General features: G+C 44.4%; 1 protein-coding gene across 4 annotated transcripts in view; it reads right to left on the bottom strand.

The window, feature by feature from the left end:
- The window catches only part of ARHGAP24 (Rho GTPase activating protein 24), a 436,664-nt gene that overhangs the window by 175,542 nt on the left and 243,392 nt on the right, over positions 1-17,730 (bottom strand). The window contains exon 1 of one of the 4 annotated variants that reach the window (XM_082236426.1): positions 3,929-4,070. The exons of the other annotated variants lie outside the window; for them this stretch is intronic. The gene's annotated coding sequence lies outside the window, so the exon portion shown is untranslated. Of the gene's footprint in view, positions 1-3,928; positions 4,071-17,730 lie in introns of those variants that run through there. 4 annotated transcript variants of the gene reach the window in all.

Genomic DNA, 17,730 nt, shown 5'->3' with positions numbered 1-17,730 from the left:
TCACAAACCATAAAAACAAACCACAAAATTAGGGCAGCCGTTCACATTATGCTGTGCTGTGTTTGGTAAATTTGTGCTTGCAGACACCTGGGTACTCTAAGGCCTCATCCAGCCTTCCTTTTGTGCTGTGTTTCTAGGTACAGGCCTGCACGTTTTTCTCTTTTTTTGCCCTAGTATTTTCACTGTGAAAACCTGCTCTTTACTTCTTATAGTTTTCCATAGGCGTAGCCAAGAGGGAGGGCAGGGGGGCAACTGGCCCCCCCAATCAATAACAATAAATAAAAATACACAGCAAACTGAGGTTCCGCCTCCCTCAACAAAAATCATTTTCTCTCTTTCTTCCCCTTGTTTTTCTCTCTTCTTTTCTTTTTTCTCTTTCCCTTTCCTCCTTTTTTTTTTTAGATTAATTTTGAATAAAATAGATACTTGGTATTAAGTTATGTATCTCTCTTTATAAACTCTAATAAAATTTATTTTTAAAAAGAAAAGCATAGATCTGTGCCTAAAAAGTGCATGGCAAAAGGTAAAATGTAAGTTTGGATGATCCCTAATGGGCTGTGATTACAGAGGTATGCTTAAAGGCACATGCATTTATGATGATTATTCTTAATAATTAAATTTAAATCCTGCCTTTCCTCCCAAAGGAGCCCAGGGCAGCAAACACACAAGCAATAAAGCAAATGTTGTTCTTTTTCTTTAGTCGTTTAGTCGTGTCCGACTCTTCGTGACCCCATGGACCAGAGCACGCCAGGCACTCCTGTCATCCACTGCCTCCCGCAGTTTGGTCAAACTCATGTTGGTAGCTTTGAGAACACTACCAGCGCCACTACCGAGAAGGCCCTCTGCCTGGTTCCCTGTAACCTCACTTCTCGCAGTGAGGGAACCACCAGAAGGCCCTCAGAGCTGGACCTCAGTGTCCGGGCAGAACGATGCGGGTGGAGACACTCCTTCAGGTATACAGGGCTGATGAAGAATGTGGATAGCAGTTCATTGAGAGCTGAACAACATTAGGGCTACCATAAAAATAAAATGTGGACGAAATATTTTGCATCATGGCACAGAAATGGAAGCAAAAAGAGCTACCAATGGAAGAGGAATGGCAGATGAAATTGATGGAATATGAAGAATTGTATAAGATGACAGGGAGAATTTGAAACCAGCGGGACCAGAAATTCTTGAAAGATTAAATATACGAGTTATCTGAAAGACAATTGTAACCAACTGACTACGCTCGTAGGACTACAAGAGGTTTTGCAAGGAGAACTATATGAAATGTTGCAGAAAAGATTTATGAGAATGGATTTTAAGTTATGGATTATTAAAAGTAATATTTAGGATAACAAAGGTAAGTTAAGAGATGAGGTTTGAAAATCATTAGACGTGGTTGATGGAAGTCTCAGGCTAAAATAGCCAAAATGTTGCATAAGATGAGATGATATGTTCTGTTTGGAAAATATATGTAAAAACTAATAAAAATGTATATTAAAAAAAGAAAGAAATATTTTGCATCATTGTCTTGTGGGACACATCTGTGATTGCAGAAGGTGCCTCTGGGAAAACAGTCATACCTTGGGATGATTATGCTTCAGCTTAAATATTTTCAGGTTTTGCCACTTGCACATGCGCAGACGCTCAAAATGAAGTCACGTGCATGCGCAGAAGCGTCGAAACGCGACCCGCGCACGTGCAGACGCACATTCGCATCTTACGTTCGCTTCAGGATGAGAACGGGGCTCCGGAACGGATCCTGTTCGCATCCAGAGGTACCACTGTACTGGAATCCAAAGAATACTGTGCTGTACACTGGAGAGAGAAAAATCCCACTTGTCTGGCATACCTGCAGTATCTATTTTATGAGCATCCTTTTTGTGGTCCACTAGCTGACTTGTTGATTGTTCCTGTAATGCCTTAAAGGCATGTTGATGAAACAATGTCATCAATGGATGTCTCAGGCTAAAGAAGAAGACCTAATGATTCATGTGCTATTCACTGAGAGTGTGAAGCCTGCACCAAGCATCCCCTTAGGTTACCTACTGCCAGGCGTGCATGTTTAAAATAAATGAAAAGTTCTCCTCCCTCCATTGCTGCTTTAAATGAGAAAATATTGCGTGTGTGCAATCCGGTGGGAATTGTTTATCTGGGCAAATTTATTGCAATATGCAACAAGGTGAGTTGCCAGCAGGAGTCTTGTCAACAAGCTCAGGAAGCATGCATGATAGAGTGGGATGGAGTTACAGGTGGGCAACAGCTCAGTGGCCAAATTTGCATTCAGATGCTGGGAAGTTCACATTGCAACCCCATAAAAAACAAATAAATAATGGCATCAGATGGCACACCTTTAGGTCTAAAGAAACACACCATGTACTTAGTGGCAACGTTGGATGAAATCTGCACTGAGCTGTATCTTCTGGGATTTAAGATGATTATATAAAATTCCAAAGGGCAAAGAATGAGATGAGAAAAAGGAGGAAAGAGAGTTTTCTCTGACTCAGTGCACTGAATTCAAATGGCACTTAATTGGAGAAAATGAAGCAAGCGAGGATTAAAACACTTTTAGAAATCGATTTGTAAATACACCCTCAGAAATACAAAGCAGTGTTCTGGGGAGTGTGATCTTTGTAAAATAAGTGTAAGAGCAAGTAGGTGATATGTGCAATATAAGTTATGACTGCAGCCAAAAGTGCTCTGTACATTTTCATTGCTGGCTAAACAAACACAGCCTTGCAGTGAGCGCATAATCAATTCTTGTGGGAGCTGAGCAAGTTAACTGGTAGCTGAGCAAATGGCAGCTGTAGGCAGCAAGAGGGATAAATGGGACCACCCGATTTTGCTCTAGAGGATTGCCATCTCTGGTGGTTCTCCTTCCCCTATGTAACTATGGTTCTAATTTATGGAGATCTATGCCGATTTTGGGACATGGGTAGCGCTGTGGGTTAAACCACAGAGCCTAGGACTTGCCAATCAGAAGGTCGGCAGTTCGAATCCCCGCAATGGGGTGAGTTCCCGTTGCTCAGTCCCTGCTCCTGCTGACCTAGCAGTTCGAAAGCACGTCAAAGTACAAGTAGATAAATAGGTACCACTCCGGTGGGAAGGTAAACAGCGTTTCCGTGCGCTGCTCTGGTTTGCCAGAAGCGGCTTAGTCATGCTGCCCACGTGACCCAGAAGCTGTACGCCGGCTCCCTCAGCCAATAAAGTGAGATGAGCGCCGCAACCCCAGAGTCGGTCACGACTGGACCTAATGGTCAGGGGTCCCTTTACCTTTACCTTTATGCCAATTTTAAAAAGTTCTTAGAACAGCATGCCTGGGCTGGGGGAAACACGGCAAAGGCAAGGCAACGCCAAGGTGTTGCAAAGCTGCAGTGAGTGCCAGAACCTGTGTGCCAAATTAGAATTCCCATATCATCGTCTCTCAAGCACAACTCCTTAACAGAGTCTCAGGGTACGCATGACATAAAGGGCAGCTGTAATGCATACTGTTAAGGAATTAACATAGCAAGTAGTTCATACATCTGCTTAGCCATTCTGCGTCCACAGTTGTTCATCCAGACATCCAGGCTTAACAGTGATGAACTTTGCATGCCTGCCCAGATTCAAGAATGTTGCAGGATAGAAAAAGAAGTCTTGCGACAACCATACTTGCAAGTCAATTTTTTCACCACCTGCAGACGAGTGCAATTTCTGCACACACCCAAGGCTTATCCAGCATGAAAACCAAACCCAACAGGCACCCATTTAACACAAACACAACTCTGTCTCTCTTTCAAACACACACACAATTCTACAGAAAAGTCTTCTGCCTATAAGGAAGCTAACATGAATAGCCGTTCATAAAACCGAGGAGAGATGGTGAAAAACAGCATGAGAATTCAACCTGATCACAGCTTCCCTGATATGATTAAGTGGCAATAAATACATAAAATAAAGGTACCTTGATGTTAATGGGTCTGACAGTCTCTTCATAGATATTTCTCCAGCACAGAGTCTTGCTTACCTAAACATCGCCATTCAGCTCAAATGAAATGCCTTGATTTGCTGAACTGACAAGCTGGGGCATAGCAATCTCTCTCGCTCTCTCCCTCTCTCTCTCTGTGTGTGTGTTTTTCCCTCCTTAAAAAAATGTAGTTGGATCTAAGCCACTATAGTTACTATTTATTTTAAACACTGAGGGGCCGTTGGGGAAATAACCCATTTCTTCCTCCTCTTATGGCTGAGCCAACATCTACTCTCCCATGACTTTAAGGGGGAAAGAACCAGAAGGAATTTTGTGCTATAAATAAATTAGAGGAATGCATGAAAGTTGTAAATATTGCTAATTTAGTAATGCACTTTATAGGGCTTTTACTGGAGCTCCAGCTGCAGACAAACCCAGATCTTCTGAGCAGAAAATAGGCTCTTGCTTGCAGGTTGCAGACCTTCTTGGCCCAGGAAACCTTTTCAGCAGGCCCTTCCCTTATTCATGGGTTACATTACAGCAGCCACAGGGATTGACAGCCTAGGGCAGGGATGGGAAACTTGTGGCTTCTAGATGTTGGACTACAACTCCCAGAATCTCTGAATATTGGTTGGAAATGGATAGTCTTTTGAGTCCAACATCTGGAGGGCCGCAGGTTCTCCATCTTTGGCTAACGGCAACTTTTTAAAAAAGAAAACATGACCTCCAGGCATGACGTCGAGCAGCACTTAGAGCATGGACTGATATCATGAAATAGTGAACTTCCCTGCCTATCATTCTAGCTATAGTTCTACCGGTGATGCTCAGTGGTACACTACCTGGTTTCCTATGTTCCTTTATGTATTCCAATTATTATTATTATTATTATTATTATTATTTATACACCGCCCATCTGGGTGGCTGCCAACCAAATATTAAAAACAATACAGCATCAAACATTAAAAGCTTCCCTAAACAGGGCCGCCTTCAGTTGTCTTTTAAATGTAAAATAGTTGCTTATTGCCTTGACATCTGCTGGGAGGGCGTTCCATAGGCCCTCTGCCTGGTTCCCTGTAACTTGGCTTCTCGCAGCGAGGGAACCACCAGAAGGCCCTCGGAGCTGGACCTCAGCGTCCGGGCAGAGCGATGGGGGTGGAGACGCTCCTTCAGGTATACAGGACCGAGGAAGTTTAGAGCTTTAAAGGTCAGCGCCATCAGTTTGAATTGTGCTCGGAAACATACTGGGAGCCAATGAAGATCTTTCAGGACCGGTGTTATATGGTCTCAGCGGCCACTCCCAGTCACCAGTCTAGCTGTTGCATTCTGGATTAATTACAGTTTCCAAGTCACTTTTAAAGGTAGCCCCACGTAGAGCAGTAGTCCAAGCGGGAGATAACTAGAGCATGCACCACTCTGGTGAGACAGTCTGCGGGCAGATAGGGTCTCAGCCTGCGTACCAGGTGGAGCTGGTAGACAGATGCCCTGGACACAAAAGGGACCTGCACCTCCATGGTTTGTAAAATTAACATTTTTACTTTTCTAAATTACATTCTAAATCCCACCATTCTTCCAAGGAGGTTATGGTGGCATGCATAGTTTCTCAACCTCCCATCCTGGTTTCACCCTCACTAAACCCCTGTGAGGTAGGGCCAGGCAGAGAGAGACAGACCTGATATCACCCAGGGACACTCTGACCACCACAACACAACAGGTAAAAATTTTCCCTACTTGCAATACAACACCATGAGGTGAGCCATTTGCCCTGAAATTATTACTCACAATTTAAAATAAGACCTTTCCCCATTTTTTTGCCTTTGCGCCTGCCTGGCCAACACTCAGACCAGGCAGCTGCCATTGTCGGCGCATGCGAAGAAGTTGTTTACTTGGTCTCCATTGATTTCTCCCAACTGCAGTAAGTGACTTGATATTCTTGTAAGTAGGAATGTAAGTTACAGAAAAGGATGGAGCGCCCTTACCCACAGCCGTTAGAGCAAATAGGGGCGCTGTGGTCTAAACCACTGAGCCTCTTGGGCTTGCCGATCAGAAGGTTGGCGGTTCGAATCCCTGGGATGGCATGAGCTCTGTCCCAGCTCCTTCCAATCTAGCAGTTCGAAAGCATGCCAGTGCAGCTAGATCAATGTGTAGGGAAGGTAAACGGTGTTTCTGTGCGCTCTGGCTTACGTCACGGTGTTCCGTTGCACCAGAAGCTGGCCACATGACCTGAAAAGCTGTCTGTGGACAAACACCAGCTCCCTTGGCCTGAAAGCAAGATAAGCGCCACAACCCCATAGTCGCCTTTGACTGGACTTAACCATCCAGGGGTCCTTTACCTTTAAATAGCAGGGTGCATGAATCATGGTAATGTGACCTTGCTAAAAGAAAACACACATGGGAGGGGAGCGGAGACAACAACCCCAAACCCAACTATATGGGATAGGATCCTCATGAATGACAAACTCTCCAGACAATTTTTGGGAGAGGCTTGGAGACCCAGGGGGGGAAATGCTTGGGGTCTGGAAAACAGGCCCTTGGAGCTACTCCTGCTCTAAATCTTTAATTGACCTTTGTTTTGATGAATCCAAGTCCTGATGAAGGAGGGTGGAAACTGAACACCCAGAGGCTTCTTGGATGAGTTCTCAATCTTTAGTTCATTACTGTCCCTAAGGTATTGTGACGTGGAGGATGCAATGGAAGCTGGCTGACTGAGAGTTTCAAATGAGTGCTTCTCCTCTTGGAGGGAGGATTAGGAATAAAGTGCCGAACTGCAGCAACAGGGGCCTCCTCAAAAGCAGCAGTCGTCACCCATCTGGCAGATGGCTCTGCCTGCTGTCAGGGGACATGCTAGCTCCACTTTCTCCTTCTCCACATGGGGCTCCATGTTTGTAAATATGGAGCATATGCAAGCAGCCAGGCATGGAGCCTGGTACGGTGACGCTCAGCATCCACGGAAAGAAAGAAAGGGAAGATTGCATGGTTGCCTACCTCTGCAGGCAACAACTCCCAAGAAGCAGGGCAAAGACACATGTGTGCAAAAGCATTACGAGCAAGTTTAGAACTGTCAAAACAATGCAACCTCATCCCCCCCCCCGATTGTTTGATGGTGATGCTATTTGGGCCACAGGGAGTTTGCACATCACTGGTTTCCTCCCACCCCCACCCCCACCCCACAAATTCCACCTATTTGATGGCCATCTTGCTAGTATAATTGAGTGGAGCTGTTGTCAATCCCAATCATCTTTCAGTGCTCATTCACAGAACTTAAGTGGATTGATTTTTTTGGTTGTTGGGTTTTTTTTTTAAAAATGGGCTTGTTACAATTTCTAAGGTACATTACACTTCACATGGGTGTGCAGTGGGAATGAAAATGGTCTTTGCATTTTTAAGCTTCTCCCTGCTGCCACAAAGATGAGAAAGATGCTCTTTTAAGAACACGAGATGCTAAAGAACCTGGCAGATGCCCTGAATCAGATGTCCCAAATCACATTCCACTAACGGTGGACCAGCCACATCTATGGCATAAGCAGATGTGCCTGAGATGATCTCCAAGTGCTCCCTAGGACTTCGTAATGAGACCAATCAGCAATCTGCTCACATGGCAAAGGCACAGTTGGGGCCTTTTGCAGAATTTACATAAAATTTAATGACTTCTAAGAGAGACTAAATGACGCTTGGTTTTATTGCACTTGTCCAAGCTTTTTTGGCTTTTACTGAACGACAGAGGTTATATTTGTTTGAATGGCAGACTCGCTGTCGTTTGTTCTGTCCAGTCCAGCAGGTTTTTCAAAGACTGATTTCAGTTGCCAGTTCGTCATCATATGCTTGAATCTGGAACATATGTTTTCTAAATAAAATGGGAGGTGAAACCAACCCTCTCTCTCTCTTTTTGGCATAGACGGCATGGTAGATAATTATATTATCCAACTTGCCCATTATTTTCATTGATTCAGAGTTCTCGAGTGAGCTGTAAATCATACCACTTCTCATGTTCAGCTATTACTCTGACATCTTAGCTGGTGGGATTCTAAATTATAACATTTCTTGGCCTGTCTTCTGGAAAATGCATTGTTTTACCTTCCCCTGTAGAAAAATCTGCTTGTATGTCCATGACCAAGATGGTTTTCTGACAATAGGTAAGTGAAATCAAATCCTCTTGCTGTGGCCACTGAGCATCTGTGGACATCTAGGCACAGACATAACACATGAATGGGGCATGGGTGGGGAACATTCCCTCCAGTTCAAGGTAGCATGTCTAGCGGTTAGGGATGATGGGAGCTGTAGCCTGGCAACATTTATTACAGAATAAATCGTTTCCGAGCACGATTCAAAGTGTTGGTGCTGACCTTTAAAGCCCTAAACGGCCTCGGTCCTGTATACCTGAAGGAGCGTCTCCACCCCCATTGTTCAGCCCAGACACTGAGGTCCAGCGCCGAGGGCCTTCTGGCGGTTCCCTCATTGTGAGAAGTGAGGCTACAGGGAACCAGACAGAGGGCCTTCTTGGTAGTGGCGCCCGCCCTGTGGAACGCCCTCCCATCAGATGTCAAAGAGATAAATAATTACCTGACATTCAGAAGACATCTTAAGGCAGCCCTGTTCAGGGAAGTTTTTAATATGTAACGCTGTATTGTTTTTAACACTGATTGGGAGCCGCCCAGAGTGGCTGGGGAAACTCAGCCAGATGGGCGGGGTATAAATAATAAATTATTATTATTATTATTATTATTATTATTATTATTATTATTATTAACAGACTTGTAAAGTGAGAAGGGACCATGAGGGTCATCTAGTTCAACCCCCTGCAGTGCAGGAATCTTTCACCCAACGTGGGATTTGAACCCACGACCCAGAGGTTAAGAGTCTTTTAGTTTTTGTTATTGTTGGGAATGTGGCGAGATCCAGGGCAGTCAAAAGGTTGGATTTCTTCACATAGTGCATAGTTTAATTATGGAATCTAACAATCTCCTTTCCCTTCCTCCCCCACAACAAACACTCTGTGAGGTGAGTGGGGCTGAGAGACTTCAGAGAAGTGTGACTAGCCCAAGGTCACCCAGCAGCTGCATGTGGAGGAGCGGGGAAGCGAACCCGGTTCACCACATTACGAGACTACTGCTCTTAACCACTACACCACACTGTTATGTCTATGCATATTAATGTGCTCTGCCACTATGGACCTTTCCACGCCCATGTCATTTGTATCTCCTAGCTATTAATTTTGTCTGCCAAGTAGCTGGATGGAAAGCAAGCGCTTCTTCATATACAAGTTGCTTTTGCATCCCAGTGTACCTTTACTGATGTGTTAATTATTCTTCATAATGGGAAACAGCCCTTTCCCCTTCATCTGCTGGAACTCCCTCTCCTCAATTCCTGCCAAACACAATGGTGAATGTATCCAAGTTCTCAGCCATAAAAGAAATCTAGCTGATTCCCACACACTTTCATAACCAGAACCCAGTCCAAACATCTGTAGTTCACATATAGCTAGAACCTGCTTTGTAGAGAAAAGAGAGCACTCTGGAGACCCGTGCTAAGCCAGAACATGTGAAGTGTCCCTGCATTCAACTCCATGTACACACCTGCACTCCTGCAATTGATCAGCATCTGTGGTAGCTGGAGGATGGAAGGGGAACCTGAATTCTCCAACGGGAAGTAGGGGAAGCATTGGCTCAAAATCTGGAGCTTGGCTCTGCTTCCCAATGCACAACAAAAAGTCACAGTATATATGTATAACAATTTAAAATAAACACAGACATGATGTTATGGTTTATATGACAGCCGGGGAGAAGGTTCGCAGGCTTTTTCATTCTCAGCACCGTTCGTACAGCACTTTTAAAGCGCAAAATAACCTGTGCTCAAGTGGCCTCTCAAAATTGACCACTCTTATTTGTGGGCAAAGAAACTGGGAGGATCATTTCACCAAACATTTCCAGGAGGAGGATAAACTCCACAACTGTTTCTTTTTTTCTTTTTTTTAGTATTTTCATTGGTTTTTTACAAAATAAGTTCCAACAGTCATACAACATAATTTTTCATCTTATGCAATATTTTAGACTTCTGTCAACACCTCTGATGATTTTCCGTTCTTTATCACTTATTCTACATTTCTTAATTTTATATTATGTTTAATTGTCCCTATCTAATATATCACTTCCTAGTCTTCCTTGCATTATTTCAAATAATCCACCTTACAAAACTTCTTGCAGTCATCACAATTACTTTTCAAATAGTTCATATATTTACTCCAGTCTTCTAAAAATCTCTGATCTTGCAGGTTTCGAAGGTTTCCACAACTGTTTCTTAAGGGTGAGGCTCACCATGAGCTGTGGCTGTAGCGCGGCTTCTTTCTCCTCCCACTCCCAAGGTTTCACAGAATCACAGAATTGTAGAATTGGAAGTGACCCCAAGCCTGATCTAGTCCAACCCCCTGCAATGCAGGAATCTCAGCTAAAGCATTCCTGACAGATGGCCATCCAACCTCTGCTCAAAAACCTCCAAGGAAGGAGCATCCAGAACCTTCCAAGGGAGACCATTCCACTGTCAAACAGCTCTCAAGGTCAGAAAGTTCTGCCTGATCTTTAGGCAGAATCTCCTTTCTTGTAACTTGAAGCCACTGGTTCAGGTCCTAGCCTCCAGTGCAGGACAAAACAAGCTTGCTCCATCTTCCATGGAATACTTGAAGATGGCTATAATACCACATCTGGGGTTGTGTTCAAGAATATAAGAAGCGTCCCTGCTGGATCAAGGCCAATAGCCCATCTAGTCCAGCATCCTGTTCTCATAGCGTCAGGAGCAGGACAGCAATAAAACACCCGGTGTCAGAGAAGTTTCTTTATTCAAGGAAACCAAAACAGCAAAGGCTCTTCCCAGAAGGTCTTGCCCCAGTGAGGTGGCTGTGAGGACTAAAGGTCCCCGCTTTCCCATCACTCGTTAGGGCTCTTTCCCCAGGTCCTCCCTCAAAAACCTAAAGGTCCCCACTTTCCCATCACTCGCTAGGGCTCTTTCCCCAGGTCCTCCCTCAACAACCTGAGGCTCCTTTGTCTTGTCTCTCATTGCTCCACCCTCTTCATTCCTCCTGGGAGACTGGGGGGGGGTGAACTGGCTGCAGCAGGATGGGAAGACTCCCTGGATTCTTCAGCAGCTGGCATCATCTCTGCCTCTTGGTCTCCCTCCTCTCCAGCCACCAGCTGGTGCCTCCCACCACTCCTCAGCATCCAGCCAGGCCATGACACATAATGGCCACCCAGATGCCTACAGGAAGCCTGAAAACAGGACCTGAGTACAACAGCACTCTCGCAACTTCAGATTCCCAGCTACAGAGGCATAGTGCCTCCAAAAGTGGAGGTGGAACACAGTCAATAGCAACTGTGCTGGCAGCCTGGCCAGCATTTTGCATCCTCCAAAATGCCCGGGACCCAACATGACTCAGGGATATTGCAGATGTTAGTAGAATGACAGAAGCCACAAGAAATTGGTAGAGAATATTCAGAAAAAGTCGGCAAAGTGTGTGTGTGTGTGTGTGTGTGTGTGTGTGTGTAGGGCTGTCTTAAGCATATGCGGTGCCGGGGTGCAAAGATCCACCTGGCGCCCCCCTGGTTGCCCAGTCCCAGGCGTGCAGGAGGTCGGAGCCGCCCACCCGCCTCAGCGTCTCAATGGCCCGGTCACCCCTGAACTGGTGGCGCAGAGCTGCCCACAGCAGAAGAACCCACCACAGCACTCCAACCAACAGACAGGCTCTTCCACAGACTCAACTCTTGGGCCCCGGACTCTTAGCCTGACGCCCCTGAGAGCCCGGCGCCCGAGTGCCCTGCACCCCTAGTGCCGTGTGTGTTTGCGTGTGTGTGTGTGTGTGTGTGTGTGTGTGTGTGTGACGGAAAGAGACGGAAAAAAGACGGAAAGAGACGGAAAGTGCAGCCACTGTGTGTGTCACAAGTTAAGGGAAAGACATGGCTATGTTGGCTTTTTTTTTGCAGTATGGTAGCGCTGCAGAGAGCTTGCTGGGGAGACCATGCATTAAAAAGGGACTCAAAAATAACTTAAAGAAGGTTTTAATAAGAAAAACAAAAACTCCATTTACACTAAATTCATCAACAAACCAGACCCAACCACCAACCCATCCCCCAGGGTAATGGCAGAGCTAGGTGCTGCTCCTTATATACTCTACCCAATTCCTGACACAGTTTAATCAGTACAACTCAGCAGCACCTGCTATGTTTCACAGCTGTAAAGCTGGGTCTCGTTAGTTTGCTCTGGCCCTTGCTCCGGCCCCTTAAAGACACATACATCGGGTGGAACAGTGATGAACCTTTACATTTAAAGAAACCATTCAACAGGCTAGCCTGTGAAGTCCCACAACACCCATCCAAGCATTCTTTCAATGTGTGTTGAGTATTGTCTAACCCTCCTCCCTCCCAACATGTCAGCCAAAATGGTCTCCTGCTAGCATCTGAGCTGCTGCAAATTTGCACTACCACACACGTCTCCAGACACCTCCCATGAAAGTGACGATACTAATTCCCTAATTCTTGGGGATTCAAACAGTGCGCTCGCTTGTCGAATTGGGATGCTGATCAGGCAGCCACAGAAACTGGCGATGCTTGACATCCCCGCAGACTGAACTGTTTACTTGTAAGATGATCAATCTTTAAGATGACATGGAGACAATCTTTATCGTCTTCCTGTTATGAGGTGTAGTGCAGGGGATGGGCGGCAATATTTTAGCTAATGGCTAACGCCATCAAAACCTGAATTATCTTTGTCAGCAACTGCTGCGAAAGATGTTGTGACTGCCCACAACCACAGCTGCTTATCATAGCCAGAGTTAATTAAGGGAAATGTGAAATGGGGGTGGCAGTGGTGCAATGATTTTCTTCAAGGCTTTTGTAAACAAATCTTGCCTATGGAACCAAAATCCTCACCCTTAAAATATTTATAACCTCCCCCCCTTCCCCATCTCCTTTCCCTTAAACTAAACCAACCCATCTGAAATGTTCTGTGCGCGTGATTTAACACCAGAATGAAATTTTCCAAAGTGTGAAAGCGAGCGAGGCATTCTAGAACACAGCACAGAGTTTATTTTTCCTCTTTTCCTTAGAAGAAAAATAAAAATCAGTTGTGTTGGTTTTTCATTTCTTGGAAAGCTTCCTAATGTTTATTTGGCTTGTCACAACTCAAGTGACTTGGCACAGACAACCTCAATTTGTCATTTTCTGTTGGTCTTAATGACTGCTGGTGCTCTCAGCAGCTCAGAGCAATGTGTGTTTGCAAGAGAGAAAGGGAGGGAGGGAAAAAGAAACACTCAGCTGAATTCATAGGAACACAGGGAGCTGGCTTCTACCAAGGCAGTCCATGGGTCTATCAAGCTCAGTATTGCACATGCCAGAGTTTCCCAGAATAAAGTGCAAAAAGTTTAATTAGGAACTACGAGGCTCAAAAATGAAGGACATGGGCGTGTATTATTATTATTACAGTGGTACCTCAGGTTAAGAACTTAATTTGTTCTGGAGGTCCATTCTTAACCTGAAACTGTTTTTAACCTGAGGTACCACTGGTAACCTACTGCTGCCGCCACACAATTTCTGTTCTCATCCTGAAGAAAGTTCTTAACCCAAGGTACTATTTCTGGGTTAGTGGAGTCTGTAACCTGAAGCGTCTGTAACCTGAAGCGCCTGTAACCTGAGGTACCACAGTATTATTATTATTATTATTATTATTATTATTATTATTATTATTATTATTTCCCCCCACTATTTTCCCAGTCCAGGACTCAGTGTGGCGTACATAGATAAAATAGAAAAAGCTAACAACACAGAAAAGACCATCTTTAAAATGTAACAAAACACTATGAGAATTAAAACGATATTTAAAAGGCCCATATAAGAAACCATATAATATATCCATATGATATAAAGAAGAACCATATAAACACAGACAATGACACAGACAAAAACCATCCCAGTACCAGCCCTTTCCTCAAAGATGTACAGAGTGTGCCTCCCTTGCCTCATAGGTCAGCCGGTAATTTGCGGATGAGGCGCTTTGCAAGTCTCTGCTCTTCAGCCCCAGAAAAGCAACAAAGCTAGGAACCTCCAATAAGTTGCCTTACAGGGTCAGCGGTGTGGGAATGTTCAGGGTGGCAGGAGAGGATATATTGTCTATTAATATCCTCCCTAACTTGCACTAGCAAGTTCCTTTACAGTGGTACCTCTGGATGCGAACAGGATCCGTTCCAGAGCCCCGTTCGCATCCTGAGCTGACCGCAACCCACGTCTGCGCGTGCGCGATTGGCGATTCGCCGCTTCTGCGCATTGCGTCATTTTGAGTGTCTAAGCATGCGCAAGCGGCGAAACCCGGAAGTAACCCATTCTGTTACTTCCGGGTTGCAGAACGCAACCTGAAAATGCTCAACCTGAAGCTACTTTAACTCAAGGGATGACTGTACTTAGCAGACTGCATTCCCTTTTACACGGCAGAAAACTAGTTGCAAACTCATGTGCGAGTTTCTTAAGACAATACGCAATTCAATCTGGCTTGTCCAGTTTGAAATGGGTTCTAATATTTTCCTGGTAAGACCCCTTGAATCCCTCCTAAAAGAATAAAGACACCACAGTCTTATTCATAAGTAACAAAAAGAAAGTTTACTCACAATCAGGCAGAGCACAGTGTGATGCCTGAAGGCAGGCTTCAGGCTTAAAGTTTCAAACATCTACAAACAGGTATACCCCATAAGGGAGATTTACCTAGTGACTGCAGGCTAGCAGTCCAGCAGTTCACAGGACAAAGGGAAGATGGAAAAGAGAGGGGAGAGTTGGCCTTTTACCAGGTCTGGAAAGGTCACGCCCACCCACTAGTCACATGCAAGGAAGGATGCTCCAGGCCAGGAGGAACAGGAAGTTTTGACTGGCAGGACCAAACATGTCCACTCTAGGCAAACAAGGAATGTTGTATTTGACTGCTCCCAGCAAATTACCTTATTTTTTGCTCTATAAGACGCACCAGACCACAAGACGCACCTAGTTTTTGGAGGAGGAAAACAAGAAAAAAATATATTCTGAATCTCAGAAGCCAGAACAGCAAGACGGATCGCTGCGCAGTGAAAGCAGCAATCCCTCTTGCTGTTCTGGCTTCTGGGATAGCTGCGCAGCCTGCATTCACTCCATAAGACGCACACACATTTCCCCTTACTTTTTAGGAGGGAAAAAGTGAGTCTTATAGAGCAAAAAATACGGTACATCCCACTAGCAGTCCATGCTTAGCTTGTTTGTGTGATGATTTGTGGTGGCCTGATGTGCTGAAGTGGGGTAGGAACCAAAGCGTCCACTTAGTATTAAAATCAGAAATCAGACTAGAACTGAAAGAATCTCATGAGCGACAGAAGAACATATATTTAAAAACTCACAACTTTTGAGCGCAAAAAGAGTTTGATGCCAGCAGCTTTGCTCTCTACTCTGAATCAATAGAATGCCCACTGCTAAAAGGGCGAGGCTCAAACCACTGCTGCCTCTGGTTAATGGTATCAGAAAGGTTGATCTCAGCGCAGGATGAAAAAGGTCAAAATCAAATTACTTCAGATCAATCGCAACATCACAGCCTGGGAAAGCACTCCATCGATTGTGTACATTTTCCTTTTATGAGCTTCTGTGTATCTTTTAATACCACCAGCTCATCATGTAATGCAACAACAGTAGAAGTCTTCTTCGGCAGTGCTTAGAAATGAAGTTGTTAAGCAAGGTTTGCAGAGGGCAAGCAATATCCCAGAGCTTTGATTTTAAAACAAAACACAACACTGGCTGTGTAAGAGAGAATGGAAAAAGACAGAAAACCGTGTGATATATGTTCAGAAAAGTTAAAGGCATTATAAAGGGATGACTAGATAAGCCTATTTTCATTCTGTGTTGGTTTCACAGATACTTAATTAAATGTATTTTCCATCCTGGTTTCTTTTTTTCTTTTTTTATGTATCAAAATTACTGTGCACGCACATTTTGTACTCATTTCCCCCCTAAAATACACACTTTGGGCATGCATTTCTCCATAGTCTCCATCCTAACCCCATTTACCTGACAGTAAGGACCATTTAATTCAGTTGAACTTATTTTTCAGTAGACATGATTAGGGCTGTGCTGCTAAACACCCAATTCTATTTGCATTTCCATGTAAATATACACATTTTTGTGTGCAATTTTTGAGCCAAAACTGCATCGCAAAATTTGGATATGTAATATAAGCTTACTGTTAGCTGGGTTCCAATCTACATATATGCCAGGGGGTGGCAAATTAAGATAAATTTGCTTTATAATGCAGACTCCTCTGGGTAGCTTCCAACTCTGGGTAGCTTCCAACAAAAATACAGGAAAAACAAGAATTAGACGTGGCGTTTCTATGGTGGATAGAGGGAAGACCCTCCCCACCTTTCTCATGATGCTAGAATCCAGGGCCATCTAATTAAACTGAAGAGTAGGATATTTAGTGCTGACAAAAGTACTTTTTTCAAAAATCACATAGTTTGAAGAACTGTGAAACTCATTCCATAAGACGTGGCAATAACTTGCTTAGATAGCTTAAAAAGAAGACTAGCAAATTCATGGAGGATAGGGCTTCCATGGGCTATAGTCATGACAATCTCCAAGATCAGGGCTAGCTGCATCAAGCAGCAAATGGGTCACATGCCCACGTCTGCAGCTTACCAGTGGTACGACAACAACTCCTAATGGGAGACTGCTGCAATGGAAAAGCCATCCCTTATATTAGTTTCCTCCTGCCTGGATTGGTGCACAGCCCTGCCTGTCTGTGGTTCCCCGGTTACTCCATTAGTACTCAAGTGAATCTAATCACTTTGCCATGAGTCGTTGAGCTAATAGGCTTTATCATCTAGGATGCACCGGGAACAGCTGTTTATTTTAGTGGTATTTGAAGTCATTAAACAGCTACTACTTAATCATTTTGCTTAAAAAATGGTAAAAAGGTAGGACCCTTTAGGTGTGGGAAATGTGGTGTGCAGAAATTGCTCGCTTGCTTTCAGGCAGTTTCCTGCCATTAGGAAGAAGTTCTAATTCAATCAGTGGATGTGCTTAGTGGCAGGCCAGTCATTTTAGCACATGCGGAGGCCCCGGTAATTTGTGGCCTTACTGGGTGGATAAGAATTGATCAATGTTTTCCTTCCCAGAACTGCAAAAAAACAGCCTTTAGCAATTGTCAGAGGCTTAGCTGTGTTATTCTGTCGCAGCGAAAACAACCCAGAGTCACGTGGCACCTTGAGACTAACAAAGTTGTTATTCCGAGTATCACCCTTTGCAAACTAGAGCCCACTTCATCAAATGGAACTTCGTCAGACGTTTTTGCATTTACATTTCATCCATATTAAATGTCGGCTGGATCAGGTCAAAGGGTCTGTCTAGTCCAGTGCCCTAATTCCTGTAGCAGCCAATCAGATGCCTGTAAAATGTCCAAAATCAGGGCATGAAGGCAACTGCTCTCTCACACTGATGTCACCCAGTAGCTCATATTCAGAGGCATGATTATTTGCATATAGCAGTATTAGCTAGTAGTTGCTGGTAGCTTGGACCTCTGTGAATGTGTCTAACCACTTAAAAAGTTGTGCAAGCTACTGGCCATTGCCACAACTTGTGACCGTGAATCCCATAGTTTTATCAAGAAGCAAAGTTCACCAGTGTTGAAGCAATCATTCTTCAACATCAACTTCGCTGGACTGGTCATGTTGTGTGGATGCCTGATGGTCGTCTTCTAAAGCAACTACTCTATTCCAAACTTAAAAATGGAAAGTGTAATGCTGGTGGTCAACAAAAGAG

This window comes from Podarcis vaucheri (assembly GCF_965113315.1).
Source record: "Podarcis vaucheri genome assembly, chromosome: 9".
Taxonomy (NCBI): domain Eukaryota; kingdom Metazoa; phylum Chordata; class Lepidosauria; order Squamata; family Lacertidae; genus Podarcis; species Podarcis vaucheri.
Note: the sequence above shows the minus strand (reverse complement) of the source record. Positions and strands in the feature narration are given on the sequence as shown.